Source organism: Gigantopelta aegis, chromosome 3 (genome assembly GCF_016097555.1).
Source record: "Gigantopelta aegis isolate Gae_Host chromosome 3, Gae_host_genome, whole genome shotgun sequence".
In the NCBI taxonomy this organism is placed as follows: Eukaryota; Metazoa; Mollusca; class Gastropoda; order Neomphalida; family Peltospiridae; genus Gigantopelta; species Gigantopelta aegis.
The window spans coordinates 17,688,391-17,704,321 of record NC_054701.1 but is presented as its reverse complement, the minus strand read 5'-3'; positions in this window follow the sequence as shown (position 1 = coordinate 17,704,321).

The following is a 15,931-nucleotide window of genomic DNA, read 5'->3' as shown; positions in this document are numbered from 1 at the left end:
CTTAAATAAACTGTACTTAACTACTTAATGTATTAATTGTACACTATATTTAACTTTTAATGACGAGCTCTAACTTAAATAAACTGTACTTAACTACTTAATGTATTAATTGTACACTATATTTAACTTTTAATGACGAGCTCTAACTTAAATAAACTGTACTTAACTACTTAATGTATTAATTGTACACTATATTTAACTTTTAATGACGAGCTCTAACTTAAATAAACTGTACTTAACTACTTAATGTATTAATTGTACACTATATTTAACTTTTAATGACGAGCTCTAACTTAAATAAACTGTACTTAACTACTTAATGTATTAATTGTACACTATATTTAACTTTTAATGACGAGCTCTAACTTAAATAAACTGTACTTAACTACTTAATGTATTAATTGTACACTATATTTAACTTTTAATGACGAGCTCTAACTTAAATAAACTGTACTTAACTACTTAATGTATTAATTGTACACTATATTTAACTTTTAATGACGAGCTCTAACTTAAATAAACTGTACTTAACTACTTAATGTATTAATTGTACACTATATTTAACTTTTAATGACGAGCTCTAACTTAAATAAACTGTACTTAACTACTTAATGTATTAATTGTACACTATATTTAACTTTTAATGACGAGCTCTAACTTAAATACACACTGTGAAACATATTGTCTTATGTAATTAGTTCAGTTTAACTGTTGGGGATTTGATTTTTGAAGTCTACGACCGAAATGGGTAGCCAAACCCAGACAAGTTCTTTATTTGCCATAAGTTTAAAAAAAACTTATCAGCATAAATACATACATATATAATCACGATATATATACAAATATACAAACACAGGTGGAGAGTGATTTAAGAATTAATGGTAAAATTAACATAGTATACTAGTAATAGTGGTGGGATGTACATATATATGTGCACTATAAACATTATCGTGGTATAGTAATAATTCTAATTCTAAATATATATGTATATATTGATGTATACCAGATGAAATATGATTGATATACTAGCTAATGAAACGGCAGGTTAGTGGATGTCATATTTTAAGTAACTTTATTTGCCAGAACTAAATATTTTCCCAGGTTACTGATGTCTTTATTGTTTTCAGTTGTTAATAGTTCAGTGAGCCTAAATACGCTTGGACGTCTGTGGTAACATTGTTTAATATACTTATTCCTCAAATCATTCATAGCTGGGCAAATAAGGATAAAATGATATTTGTCTTCTATATCATTAGAGTTTCGGCCCTGTCAATTTTCCTATACCTTCCGGTTTCTATATTTAATTTGTGTACACTAATTCAGATCTTTGATATTTCTTTTAAGTGATTTAATGGTATGGGTTTTCTAAGATATGTTTGTAGCTTAAATTCAAGTAACAAAAATTTATATAGGGTACCTTTCGGTGAAGTCGTTATTCGACTAAAACAATCTTGTTTAAAATTATCGTAAATTCTTTCCTTAATTATATTATATTCTCTGTTACCAACATGTGGTATGTTCCATATATAGTTTAGTCCAAGCCTATTTAGTTCTTGTTTGACTTGTGTTACCCAGTTACCCTTTAATCGTTCCATTTCCTCATATATAGTTAAAAGGATACAATTTTCAGATAGACACGTTAACATTATATTGTATTCGATTCCAACACCGGCCAATTAGTGGGTACGTGTTGAGAAGGCGAAATTGTAACAGTATGAAACAAATATGTTAGAATAAAATACTCTTTGAGCTAGTACAAACACCAGGACGATCATAAACACATTTTATATACAGCCACATATATGTTATGCAGAGAAATATCTTTGAAATGTAATTATAGTCGTCAAAACACCTTAACAATGGCGTCAATGAGAGTCCATTTAATACAAATCTCACATTTCGGATTGTTGTGGAGATGTAGCAATTCTTAAAAGAATACGATACACTATATACACAAATTATTGTCTAGATTAGTGGACGGAGATAAGATGCAGGAATGGGTAAGTGAACACAGAACAAATGTTCAACGAAGAATATATGTGAATGAGTTAGTTCAGTTCAACTTTATTTTCAAGCACGCTGTCTTGGGCACACACCTCAGCTATCTGAGCTGTCTGTCCAGGACTGTGGATTAGTTGTTAGTGGTTAGTGGTTTGTGAGAGAAAAGTGAGTGTAGTGGTCTTACACCTACCCACTGAGTCGTGTAGAAGCCGGTGCCGAGCTGCGAACCCTGTACCTACCAGCCTTATGCCCTATGACCTGACCACGACGCCACAGAGGCCGGTATATGTGAATCTTTGTACCATGTGTGGCATCAACCATCTCGAGTATTTAGAACCAGCTGATATACAAGACACTTGGCCTCAACCGTCTCGAGTATTTAGAACCAGCTGATATACAAGACACTTGGCCTCAACCATCTCGAGTATCTTCAACCAGTTGATATACAATACACTTGGTCTCAACCATCTCGAGTATCTACAACCAGTTGATATACAATACACTTGGTCTCAACCATCTCGAGTATCTGCAACCAGTTGATATATAAGACACTTGGCCTCAACCGTCTCGAGTATCTACAACCAGTTGATATACAAGAAACGTGGCCTCAACCATCTCGAGTATTTAGAACCAGCTGATATACAAGACACTTGGCCTCAACCATCTCGAGTATCTACGACCAGTTGATATACAAGACACCTGGTCTCAGCCATCTCGAGTATCTACGACCAGTTGATATACAAGACACCTGGTCTCAACCATCTCGAGTATCTACGACCAGTTGATATACAAGACACGTGGTCTCAACCATCTCGAGTATCTACGACCAGTTGATATACAAGACACTTGGTCTCAACCATCTCGAGTATCTACGACCAGTTGATATACAATACACTTGGTCTCAACCATCTCGAGTATCTACGACCAGTTGATATACAATGCACTTGGTCTCAACCATCTCGAGTATCTAGGACCAGTTGATATACAAGGCACTTGGCCTCAACCATCTCGAGTATCTAGGACCAGTTGATATACAATACACTTGGTCTCAACCATCTCGAGTATCTAGGACCAGTTGATATACAATACACTTGGTCTCAACCATCTCGAGTATCTAGAACCAGTTGATATACAATACACTTGGTCTCAACCATCTCGAGTATCTAGAACCAGTTGATATACAATGCACTTGGTCTCAACCATCTCGAGTATCTACGACCAGTTGATATACAAGGCACTTGGCCTCAACCATCTCGAGTATCTACGACCAGTTGATATACAATACACTTGGTCTCAACCATCTCGAGTATTTAGGACCAGTTGATATATAAGACACTTGGTCTCAACCATCTCGAGTATGTAGGACCAGTTGATATATAACAAATGTGTCATCAAGCATCTCGAGTATTTAGGACCAGTTGATATATAAGACACTTGGCCTAAACTATCTCGAGTATCTAGAACCAGTTGATAAATAAGACACTTGGCCTAAACTATCTCGAGTATCTAGAACCAGTTGATATACAAAACACTTGGCCTCAGCCGTCTCGAATATCACCTAGGACCAGTTGATGTAAAAGCCGTGTTGCATACATTAAGTCAAATATTTGAGATCATCTAATGTGAAAGACGGCTTTAAAACAAAACGCATATCAGTTATTCACGTAGGAGGATGGGTTCATCACTTTTGATAGCCTGTACTATCTCAAAATATGAGGTTACCTTTCATTATTGTGAAACAACTACTATTCTGTATTGTATACGCTAACCCACCTGTACATATCACCTAAAATAGTAAAAGGTCCCCTGGGTACAGACAATGTGAATGTTTCACACCATGATAAGCTTTTGCTTGGAATATGGCTTTAATAGGTCACTTATGTTGTTTTCGGATTCGCAGTGTATGATTTGGTGGTGGAATACCACTTTGGAAAATCCAGTATGTCGGAAATTCAAGACTGCGACACAAACTTAAACATGGCGGACATAAATAACATTTTGAAAGGACAAATAGCTTGTAATATAACGGTTTTTGTTCTTAGGGTTTCTGTGGTTTAAAGTACATTTTGATATTTCGCTACATCGTAATCCAAGATGACTGCCTAGTATTCCAAGACTTTCTTCGGCAATGAACTGACAAAATCATGAATTACATCAAATATAAACAGACTCATTAATTATTTTCAAATTTGTTTTACACCTAGTAAAGAATTCAACTGTTTTGCAACTAACGTTATCGAGGTACACTTGATATTATCAGCGTAAGTATCCACAGAATGTTGTTTTTTTAAGACTTCCTTTAAACAAAAATATCTCTTGTCTAAGGTACTGAAAGTATTATGTTCTTGGCATTATACATTTCTAGGTATATTAGGTCTACTTTTTAATGTAATCTTTAATGTTTGAGTTCTCTACATGATAGACCATGCTGAAAGGCCACTGGCAGGCACATATTCATTTGAAAAACGTATTTTCAGTAATATTCAAGCAGCAATAACAGTAACAATAGCAGCAGAAGTAAAAGTAGCAGTAGTGTTGTCACTTGTAAAAAAAAGATGATAATAATAAAACGAACAGCGCTTTCAAGAACAAAACACAAAAATACATTTGTAACACACTTTATTCGTTTAACTAGCTGAAACGGAGCTAGTAAAGTGGAAATAACACACTAACAGTCTGATTTGGTTCAACTAATTCCTGTTTGTACCCAGTAATTCCAATGTCTGATGTTATCGCCCACACTTTTACCTTCCAGCTGTCATAAAAGCGACTGGCCGCAATCCATCACCAACTACGACTCCCTCCTTTATCGATATAATATTATAATCACGTCACTAATATAACACTGCTGTTAACAAACGGTGAGTTTTTAGTATCATGTAAAGATTAGTGATTCCTTCCTATTTCCGTGAGACCCGATTCACTTTAGATTACAGACTCGGTGGGCATTTAACGGTAATTAGCTAGTCCTTCCCAAACACCGGAAATTACTCCGCGACGTCATAAAATAGTGCCTGTCTATCTTCTTACGACTAGAGTCTACTAATAAAACTGTTTGAGAGATTGAAAATCGTGTTACATCTTGAGAAACGAAATGAATTGGCATTATTGTCTCAGTTAACTTCATTCTAGCGAAGGAACGAAGAAAGTATGTTTGAAATATTTCTTGATCATATTTATTTTATCATTTACATAAATGGGTATTAAAAAGAAATATTTTTGTGTGATTTTTATTTTAATTGATGGTTTGCTTTTTGTGAGGTTTTTGTGGGGGTGTTGTTGTTGTTGTTGTTCTATAAATATTTATATCCGTGTTCATTTATCGATTGAAACATATTTTATTGTTTTTGATAGCAAATGGACACAAAGTTTCCATTTTACCTGGTCGTCTCCATAATATACTAAATATTTTATATTTACAGTCTAAAATGACAACAGAATTTTAAAAAATGGTGGGGGGGGGGGGGGGGGAAGGCCAAACAAATTAAATAAATTAAATATATATTAGAGTTTGGAAAATTGACAGCATGCTTGAAACACGTTTAGCTCATCTATGAGAATGACTAAATGCTCATTAATAAATGGTCTATCAACATTGCTTGCCGCCGGTTATTTTTTATTATTATTATTTTATTTTTTTTGTGATCTAAAGAATACATCTTGAACTATACGCTCATTAACAAAATACAACCAAATATTTAATTTACCAGTAGAAGTAAATTAATATTATTGGAAAATCTACAGAGGGTGTCTGACTGACAAGTTAAATGTGTATTCTATCGTATTCTAGTACGTTGTGTGTAAAGGAAAGAAAGAAAGAAAGAAATGTTTTATTTAACGACGCACTCAACACATTTTATTTACGGTTATATGGCGTCGGTTATATGGCGTCAGACATATGGTTAAGGACCACACAGATTTTGAGAGGAAACCCGCTATCGCCACTACATGGGCTACTCTTTCCGATTAGCAGCAAGGGATCTTTTATTTGCGCTTTCCACAGGCAGGATAGCACAAACCATGGCCTTTGTTGAACCAGTTATTGATCAGTGGTCGGTGCAAGTGGTTTACACCTACCCATTGAGCCTTGCGGAGCACTCACTCAGGGTTTGGAGTCCGTATCTGGATTAAAAATCCCATGCCTCGACTGGGATCCGAACCCAGTACCTACCAGCCTGTAGACCGATGGCCTAACCACGACGCCACCGAGGCCGGTGTGTTGTGTAAAGGGTTTTTTAAAAGGTTTTTTTTTATATGACAATTTAAAAAAGCCCACGAAGAACTGGCTGGTGTTATGATAGATACGTGAAGTAAATGTCATTGATTCCTAGAGAAACCGATATTAACTCCGATTGGCATCATCCACTTAGTTGACTGGGTTTTTTTCTCGTTCCAACCAGTGCACCACAGCTGGACAAAGGCCGTGGTATGTGTTTTCCTGTCTGTGGGAAAGTGCATATAAAAGATCCCTTGCTGCATTACGAGTCATAATCACCAAATGTTTGACATCCAATAGCCGATGATTAATTAATCAATGTGCTCCAGTGGTGTCGTTAAACAAAACAAACTTCCGACTGGCATCACATCACTATTTTAATATTATTGAGTAAATCATAAAAATATTGTCGATTAAATTATAGATGTTTATTAATAATAAATGTAAATTTTAGCTAAATATAGCACTTATAACTACGATGGTGTATTATAAATGCAAACGTTTTGTTTGTTTGTTGTTGTGGGTTTTTTGGTGGGGGTTTTTGTGTGTGTTTTTTTTTGAGGGGTATATATTTATATTCGTACAAAAGTATTACTTCACTTATCATCACCATTTACAGATGAAGAGAAATATATAGTGTTTTCCCAGCATCATTTTATAATTCCAAATGCTACATATGTTAGTTGGTGAAACAAAATACTACAGTCGTGTCCCGAAGGTATCATTTATCTTTACAACTCGTTTCAAAACCAAATCGCTTTCACTCATAAATATGTTTTGAAACAACTCTCTATAAAATAGATTGTGTATAACGGCCATTCTATTTAGTTTATTACCGATATGTTAACACCGAAGTTGTGTTTAACTTTTACATCAACAAAAGCAAAACAGTGTTGTTTTAAACTACAAAGCTAAATCGATGTAATTTTGATTTTACCGCTAACAGAAAATAATAAACCTGCAAAATTGTTCGAGTAAATTAGACCACATTTTGCCATGAATAAGAGATAACATTGTGTGTTTAACTGTCTCCATCCCTTCGCAAAGACACGCTTACGCCAATTACATCGAAATTATCGCCAACTGAGACAAAAGCTATTGTGTCTAATGAGTGTGTGGTGAGAATGGTTCAATTACAGTTGCGTCAAAAACTGTAAATGGCACTTTAAATGGTTTGTATTCAGATGCAAGCGCAATAAATGTTCAAAACAAGACACGGGACAGATAGTGTGCAGTTTCACCCCTTTAACTGGTTCATTTTACAGATACAGAAATTAGATATAATTTGCACTACCTATATAAGTTACTTGCTATACCTAATAAAACGTGTAGATACACGCAGTTCGCATTGCTACGTAGAGAATGCATTAAGTCGTAAATGAATGAATGAAGTAAAGTAAAGTTTGTTTTATTTAACGACGCCGCTAGAGCACATTGATTTTTTATTTTATCATCGGCTATTGGACGTCAAACATATGGTCATTGTGACACTGTTTTTTTAGAGAATTAATGAATTAACGAACGAACGAACGAATGAACGAATGTTTAACGACACTCCAACACGACCACGTTAAAAAAACAAACATATGTGTGATAGAAAATCTCGCATGCGTAGTTACGTGTTCACCCGAATGACGTCATGTCCCTAGCCAGGGCGCTCACCGTTATGTCAGTTCTATAAAATTGAACTAACTGTCCAGACAAAGTAAGTTGTGTTATTTAATCAAATTTATGTTAATAATGATATATAAAGGTGTTATGTAATAAATACATAACTACATACCAGTTATTTTCCCATGTTATGTATTGCACTCGTTTATAGTAAATACATAACTACATACCAGTTATTTTCCCATGTTATGTATTGCACTCGTTTATAGTAAGCAAGATTTATATTAAGCTAAGCGGTCTTGTAGAATAATATTCTTGCGCACTATGAACTCGTGTAATAAAAAAACAGGGGCGTAGTGTGACCTGGGGCGGGGGGGGGGGGGGGTCGAATATGAACCAAATGGACCTTTTTCTATTTTGATTTTGCACCACCAGAAACTCCATATGTATAAACCTGTATGTTTTAGTTCTGAAAGCGGACCATTTGCTTCAGCGGGAGGGAGGGGGGTGGTGTTCATCCGAACCCCCGAATCCCCCTAGCCTACGCCCCTGAAAAAAATGGGGGGGGGGAGAAACAGTCATATAGTTCTGTATATTTACATCTTGATAATTTATTTTAAAAAACCTTCATGAATTTGTTTAATTAAACAACGAACCTACTCTGCACATTAACATATATATACGGGTTTAATTGACTGAAACATATTTCATTGCTTTTTTAAAATAACAAATGAATTAGCCACAAGTTATACAACTTACTAGGCCTTCTCCATAATACATACATGTCACGACAGTAATATAATTCTGCAATTAAAATATGAACAGAAATAAATATTATTGAAAGAGCGCAAGAAAGAAAGAAGGAAGGAAACGAAGAAAAGACGCAATAAAGTTATCTATGTGTTCGATCATTAGACAGCAGGTTTGCTAAAAGAAATCACAAAACACAAATAAGGCATCGCAATGATTACGTAATGGCTACCAAAAAATCCATGCATTATTTACTAATTAAGGGAAAAAATACAGTTTATTTTTAGTTGTTTAGTTCCTGAATGAATTATGACTTGTGATGCCATTAGAGGTGCTTAATGCAATTACACTCCTATTACTACAGAAAAATTGCAAACGTGATATTTTTAAAGAATTACGTTCAACAAAGCAGCGAGAGGCGATGTAGGAATATATACATAGACTCTTGGGCAATCATCACACCACCTACATATTACCTTAGGCTAATTAATAATAATACAGACATTTTTTCTTTTAATGGATTCTTTAATTATTATTTTACGTATTCTACTATATTGGGTTCATTCATTACACAGACAATAACATCGAATAATATTGTAAGAAACAAAAATACATTTTACTACTCAACTTTTGGTTCTTTTATTGGTGTTTGCGGCACTTTATTGTATTTCCTAACCACCGATTTCCCATATACACTAGCGGGTTATAAAATGGCTGACCACTTAACGGTTCGGCGTGATCTCATAAAAGCCGACGTCGCTGTTCTATCATAAAGCTTATCACTGGCCTGCTAAAATGGACAAAAATCTGATATTTCATTATCTTACAACATTCATTAAACGTGTCTCGGGCTAAACAGGCGTAAAGGTTGTTATTTTCAACGACCCGAGTCGCATCGTCGAGGATATTGACAAACAGCCATCAATAGTTTTATCTTTCAGCAAGGGTGGAACATAGTCCAATGGCAAAGCGCTCGTTTGATGCGTGGTCGGTCTGGGATCGTTTCCCATCGATGGACCCATTGGGCTATTTCTAGTCCCAGCAAGTGCACCACGACTAGTACATCAATGGCTGTGGTATGTGCTATCCTGTCTGTGGGATGGTGCATATAAAAGATATATTGCTACTAATGGAAACAAATGTAGCGGGTTTCCACACTAAGATTATATGTTAAAAATTACCAAATGTTTGACATTCAGTAGCCGATGATTAATAAATAAATGTGCTCTAGTGATGTCGTTAAATAAGACAAACTTTTACTTTAACTTCCAGTAAAGCAGATAAAACAATGCACTGTAACCGTTTTGTATTAGATTACTGTTAGCCACCTATCTACAGCGACCACCATGCTTATTGAATGTGTTGTCTCTATGAACAGGTGGTCGTTAAAAAGAGGTAAAATACGGTAATACATGTCAAAAATTCCTTGTTTCTATTAGGTAGGAGTGAATTGTGCAGCAGCAACAGGTTCAAAGTATATAGTTCTTTAAAGAAACTCATAGTTCCATTTTAACGACTAAAGCCACATTTTAAATACATATTGTTGTTAAGAATATCAATATACATATATATCAACCAATAACCATAATGAATAGGGAATTAGCTAAAAGGTATAGGGACTGTAATTTGAATATTTCTCAATCATTAATATATGTATATTTGCCACATTTTGAGAAAGTTATAGGCCCGCCCATAGCGAAAGATTCAAAATTGTAAGTGGAAAGCGAAGAAAACATGTGTAGTGATTGTTTTGGAATCCTATATATCTCTTTGGTAGTAATGCATTTTATGTTAAATTCGGGCAAACACCAAGCTTGCCGCCCCACAAAAATTGGAACTAGTACGCCTCTGTTTGTTGCTTTATCGGTAGGACACAGACATTGAGAGAGGCAGACAGACAGACAGACAAACAGAGAGAGACACACAGAAAGAAAAACATACATACATACATACATACATACATACATATAGATGCTTCAATAGCTCAGAGCGCATCGTGGTTAGTCTTGCAATTTGCGGGCGATTCGGTGCCACAGGTTCGAGTCCCAGCAACGGCATGCGAAAATTTGTGAGGCCAGAAAGGATTTAATTATCTGATGCGCCAGTGCGTTAATATCTATGTATGTAACAGTCAACCTCGACAAACATACAATATATAGATATTCATACATCAATACATACAGACAGACAGACATACAGACATATACAAACAGACAGGAAGAGAGAAAAGAGAGAGAGAGAGAGAGAGAGGAGAGAGAGAGAGAGAGAGAGAGAGAGAGAGAGAGAGAGGGGGGGAGACATACAGACAGAGAGATAGAGAAAGATAGAGAGAGGATAGATACACACACACACACACAGAGAGAGAGAGAGAGAGAGAGAGAGAGAGAGAGAGAGAGAGAGAGAGAGAGAGAGAGAGAGAGAGAGAGAAGTTTGTTTGGCAAGGCATATTTCAGACTACCAACTATTACGACGGAGTTGACCAACTCGACATTTGCGTTATAATTTTACCCACTCCCAACTTTCGAGTGGTGCGCTCAAATTAACAACTAATCAGTTGTAGGAGGTGTATACGACGATAAACGAGTTGTAAGAAAGCTCAGACTAACAACTGGACAGTCGTAGAAGTCGAGAGATCGGCGAGTTGGATAATGTCATCGTGAAAGTTGGTTGTCTGACCTTAGCATCATTTATAGATGGACAGCTATTTTATTTGAGACTCTCCTAGTTTGAACAATAATAATACCAAATATGCCATGAAAAAACATATACGGGCTACTTTTTATACAGTTATGAGAGACAATACATACAAATAAAACGCGCAGATTCCTATTAATATATAGAACGCTGTGCTCCACTGATCAATGTTGGCAAATTCTACGTGCTGCTGGTGGTCCAGATGTTTGTAATACTTCAAAGTGTATTTTATACGGAACAGGTTCGTACACAAGGAAGTAGGGTTATTGGCTTTAATATACTTCGTACTTCAGTTTTAATGACAGTACATGTATATTATTATTAATGATCCGTAAAAATAATAAATTAGACATTAGTCTTGTTAAAGCCTCAAACTCGTGCACATAATTTACTCCCATGTGTAAATGTGCTCATGAGTAAAAGCAAAATTAGTAAGCGTTCACATGATATTAATAAAAGGTGAGTATTCTCTTAATTGTAGCAAAAAATGCGATGTATTTTAATTTTTTATTTATGTAGACCATAAGATGGAAAGGTTGTCATACCAAAGAAACGTAAGCCAAATACAGTATGTGCTCAGGGCCGTATCTTTTGGAGGACAAGGGGCAAGTTGCTCCACCCCAAAAAAGGACTCTTTTTAAAAAAAGATGCATATACCTGCATTTGTCATGGTGAATTTTTTTTCTTCTAATTTTCAAAACATTTCTGTTGGAGCAACCTATCTAATTGACGTAAATACGTTACCAAAGAAATAAAAGCAAGTCCTGCATAGTTTCTCGGAGATAATATACAGCAAAATATTGATTCTATTATTATTATTATTATACATGATATTTCCTATTTGTAATTGGAACAAATTATTTTATTCTATTGTATGGTCGTTCTTTATAAGATTTTTATTTATTTGATCGATCAATTTGTTTCATGGTTTGTCGTATTTATATATATATATATATATATATATATATATATATATATATATATATATATATATATATATATATATATATATATTTTTATTTTTATTAGTTTTTTATTTTTATTTATTTTTTGTTTTTTCAGCGTAACACAAACATACGTCGTCAAAAATGTATTTAAAATATTAGTCTACACGAATTTTACGTTTTTTGAGTCAGTTTGTCCTTGGCCACTTATAAATTAATAGGTATCGACCATTGTACACGGATGCATACAGTGAAGGTATAGTATTTAAATGTCCCAAGGGACGAGAATGTTGGTGATCCCTAGGTTTATAAACTCACAAGACTCCCGTGAAGATTATTTGCTTAGAAAAATGTCGAACTCAGAGAATCTGGTCTGTGTGTGTGTGTGTGTGTGTGTGTGTGTGTGTGTGTGTCTGTGTGTTTATTTATTTGTTTGTCTTTGACATCATATAAGTTACAAGCTCAAGAACAACATTAGCTGGCATGGGTGTATACGTGGTGCTAAAGTTTTGAGACATTCCGAACTCGTCTGCTAAGGTGAGGATTCCCTCTTCCCACGTTAGCAGAAGAAAGTGTCCTTCCAGAATAGGGCCTAATATTAATCTACCATTTGGTCTGATTGGTGACACCCTACCCTTTGAGGTATTCTGAATTCTCCTTCTTCTTTGAACGCTCAGACAGGGAGTCTGGAACCCCAGTAGCTCTCAGTTGCTGCTGTGCGCTGCAGATTTTCCTTAGGGTCAGATAGTTTCTCCAGAAGTTCAACTGAAGTAGTGGGGATAATGTTAAAGGAAATGATAGACAGTCATGGGGGCTGTGCCACAGTCTTATGTTCCAGTCTCTCCCACTCGGAAGTTTGTGAACATGTGGTACTTGAGTTTACCTGTTCTCAGTTGTGTCATCATCACCTGGTTTGCTCTTGAAAGTTTGTAGTAACTGTTTCTGCTGTTATGGTCTGGGTGTTGTTGGAACCATCGTGTCTTGTATGTTCGTTTTACAGTAGCCTTTATCTCCTCGAATGTGATCTGTGGCTCATCTTGGACCAATTTTCCTTCTTCTCTTGCTTGCTTATCTGATTCCTCATTTCCTGGGATATAGCAGTATTATGGTACCCACTAAAATGTTGTTTGTTCAGTGACTCAGCTTAGTGCAGAAAGAATACTGGCAAGTGTATTTGTCTCCTTGTTTTGGGGGTCTTTGAGAGTTTGGAGAACCGAGAGAGCATCTGAGAAGATGATAACTTTCCTGTGTACGAGCTCAGTGTTGCTGGTCGGCTTTAAGTTCAGTTTGGGTATATACTACTTTCCACATCTGTCTGAGTGTCTTTCTTGAGAATTCCTAGCACAGTCTCTTTTATAACTGGAAAGTGATATCGCTTCCATTTCGGGGTGTTCTTGATATTGTGGTACATGATCTCCGTGTTGTTTTTCTATATTATTTGTGCCTGATGGGTGAAACTTTTACACTTGATTCGGTTTTTTGTTACGTTTGATATTCTCTCATGTACAGCATGTTCGTTCAATCTTCTAAACGTGGAAGCTTGTATCAGAGTGTCCATGTCCATGTTATTGAGTTTAGAGCTTGTATGTGCGTTCATTTTATAGCTCCAGTGAGGCTTTGTTTTGGGATTTAGCAGTTTTGTTTAAGTTTTGTTTAAGTTTTGTTTAAGTTTGTTTTTGCAACCGTTCCTCAGTACTGGAGTACTGGTCTAATGTAGCTTACATACAGTTTTCTGTGGATGCTATAAGCTGCACTCCAGGATTATCCTGACATTTTTTTCATAAGTGTCATGCGTACTTTTGCTCTGCTTATGCATTTGCCAATTTTTGCTTTCTATGTGATCCTTCAGGCAATTTGTTCCCTTCAATCTGGAGATTGGCTATCAGGTCATTGTTAACCAGGCGTTGGAGTCTCTGTGTGGTTTTCTTTGGGTTTAATTTGACCAACCATGTCTTTGTCCATTTCTCAATTATTATTTACAGAGCTTCTTGCATTATCACATTTGCTGTTGCAGTGTATTTATCTTAATACCAGATTATCAGGTCATTTGCATACGTTGCACTATGAATCCATCGTGGGATAACCCTTATAATATAATGTATGAAAATGATAAAGAGAGTTGGTGAGAGGACTCTTCCTTGCGATACATCGTGAGGCATTCTGGGTGATTGGCTTGTGAAAATATACCGAAACCTAGGAACAGTTATCTAAATTAAAGGTTGATGCGAAATAATGTCTGACACGTATATGGCATTAAGTTTGCAAATTGGAAACCCCTTTCGCTCGCTCGCTCGCACGCACGCACGCACGCACACAAACACGTTTTGTCCATTATTGTATATATGTTTTTGTTATGTCGCTCTTTTGTTTCCACCATATATTTTTTCAGTTCTTTGGTTTTATTTCAACTTCGACCTTCTGTTTTTCTAACTCACATTTCCTCATTAACAGATGAAACTGCAACGTAACCAGATTCTCAAGTGAATTGTAATATACTTACATATACGTAAATATAACCCAGGATTAGATGCAAATTTACTCCTGGAGTGAGTAAATATGTTCGCATGGAATATATACTCACATGAGTATACTTATATAAGTAAATATACTTACATGAGTAAACTGGTGTATGCGTTTGTGGTATTAGTATTATATATGGGTAACCAATAAAGAACCTGAATTCGTGTTAATCCTAATGAACAGCTTGTACATGTTTGGCTAAAAGACAGTCTTACATTTCGAATTCCAATCAATCATATTAAAATTTAATCGTATGGTTTATGCTTTGTTCGTATCCAGGTAACTTTGTTTCACTGTGAATAACCAGTTATCCATTATATTTGCAATGATAACCAAAACGTTTTATTTTTGTTTAAAACGATCATGATTATTTGGATTGACTATGTACAAATGTATATTGACCAACAATAAACATTAAATCAAACATATACATTATTTGGGATGAGAGCAGTCATATTTTTAATCCATTTGATATCAAGCTTGTTTGTTTTGTTTGTTTAACGACACCACTAGAGCCTATTAATTATATAATTAATCATCAGCTAATGGATGTCAGACATTCTGACACGTAGTCTGCAACATTTTCCCGATAGCAGCCTGAATAGGATGAGAAAAAAACCCACTAATGAGTCCGCCGATGGGGTTCGATCCCAGTACCCAAGCACCTCAGACATTAACTCTATCGATTGAGCTAAATTCCGCCCACAACTGAATATTAAATGCATATAACTAGTCTGGGAATGGCAGTCCTCTTTATGGAGATGCAAGAGTGATTAAACTTTCCAGTAAAGGATCTCCACGACGCACTAGATAGAGATTCATGGACAGCTATTGTACCAAATACCCATTCGATTCTGCATTGTGCAGAGGTACGACCCTCGGCATGTATTACTGTTTTGTCTTTCAAATTAATAAATAAGCATGAGTCATTGGTACTGCATATTCCACACACTCCAGCAAACTTTGTTTCCGTTATGAGTTGTAAGTTTAATTCAACAATGCAATTTCTAATGCATTGTACTGCTTGGTGGTTTCTGTCGACTGTGTTTTGATTCGTCCAATGAAAGGTCACACTTGAGGTTGCACTGGCTTGCCTCAGATCTTACTTATTTTAAGATCTGAATCACATCCAGGCGACCGTGCTCTCTGGGTGGCTCGCTAAACTGGTTTTGATACGTCCAATGAAAGGCCACAC